The following is a 1,389-nucleotide window of genomic DNA, read 5'->3' as shown; positions in this document are numbered from 1 at the left end:
AGCATTTTCTGGTGTGTGAACGTATTTCCTTTGACCTTATTTAATTATTAGCTTTGAGAAAGCCAAGCTTCAGTTGACTTCGGTGAGGCCCAGGCCCTATGTAGCAGGTGATGCCATTTGCTATTTAGCCAATTTTTAGGTGACTGTATACAGAAGATATCTAGACATTCAAAACTTTTCTCCACAGTGAGTGAGGCTTATAGCCCCCACCCCCAAGGTCTATATTAATAGCAATGCCCCAGAGACTCATTTCTTCTTGGATACACCCACAGTATGGCCCCGGGGGCCAGTGGTCTTGGTGTCCTGACCTCGGACACGAAGGCCTCAAAAATGGTCCAGATCCCTATGGGCTCTAACCTTCTTCAGTCGCTTCAGGTCCTCACACAGCCTGTTGTCTAGACCATTGGCCGGAACCTGGCTGTACTTTTGGTCCTTCACATCCCTCTGACTATTCAAGAACCAGTCTGGGATCTTGTACAGCCTCGGGTTCAGCATGCTGGCAACCACGTGCTCCACCTCGTCCCCCGAGAGCTCTCCAGCCCTCCTGGTGAGCTCTGCTTTCCTCACCGTCACGTGAGCATGTACACCCTTAATGGCAGTGCTGGCAAACGCTATTTTCCACCACCCATCGATGTTGGTGTGGAGTACTCGCTAAATGTTCCGGAACTTCTCAGGGATCGCTAGAGACATGGCAGTTGCACAAGGGATAGCATATAGGCCTCCTGTGGATCTTGGGAACGGAGCAGGTAGCTCCATAGCTTCATCTGCTCACGTTCTACTACGCTCACGCTTTTTAAAAATTTTGTGCAATTTAAAAAAAAATTAATTTTGGGTATGCTATGACAACATATGTGTTTAGTTTATCTACGCGTCTAGCTTAACCACATGTGCATTTAATGCCTGTATGCCTGCGTGTATTTAGTTTATGTATGTCTGTATTTAAACTATGGATGTTAATATATGTACAAAAGTGTGTATACATATATGTATGTATGTATGTATGTATTTAATTTACCAAGGTAAATATTTAGTTTATGTATGTACATATGTGTGTATGTATGTATTTGCTGAGGTATACGTTTACTTTATGTATGTCAATATTTAATTTATGGATGTATAAATGTGTTTATGTATGTATGTGTTTAATTTATGAATATATATTTAGTTTATGAATATATGCATGCACGTATGTATGTATATTTAGTTTATGAATGTATGCATGCATGTATGTATGTATATTTAATTTATGAATATATGCATGCATGTATGTATGTATATTTAGTTTATGTTTTTTATTTTATTTTATTTTTATTTTTTTTATCAGCTACATTTTATTAACTCTGTATCCCAGCCATGTCCCGATCCCTCATTCCCTCCCAGTCCCTCCCT

The 1,389-nt window shown here is 40.1% G+C and overlaps 1 pseudogene; it reads right to left on the bottom strand.

Moving 5' to 3' along the window:
- Window positions 1–246: 246 nt before the first annotated feature.
- Window positions 247–690, bottom strand: LOC110544555 (small ribosomal subunit protein uS13-like; annotated as a pseudogene).
- Between the last annotated feature and the right edge of the window lie 699 nt (window positions 691–1,389).

This window comes from Meriones unguiculatus, chromosome 9, assembly GCF_030254825.1.
Source record: "Meriones unguiculatus strain TT.TT164.6M chromosome 9, Bangor_MerUng_6.1, whole genome shotgun sequence".
Lineage (NCBI taxonomy): Eukaryota > Metazoa > Chordata > Mammalia > Rodentia > Muridae > Meriones > Meriones unguiculatus.
This window is presented reverse-complemented; position numbering and strand designations above follow the sequence as displayed.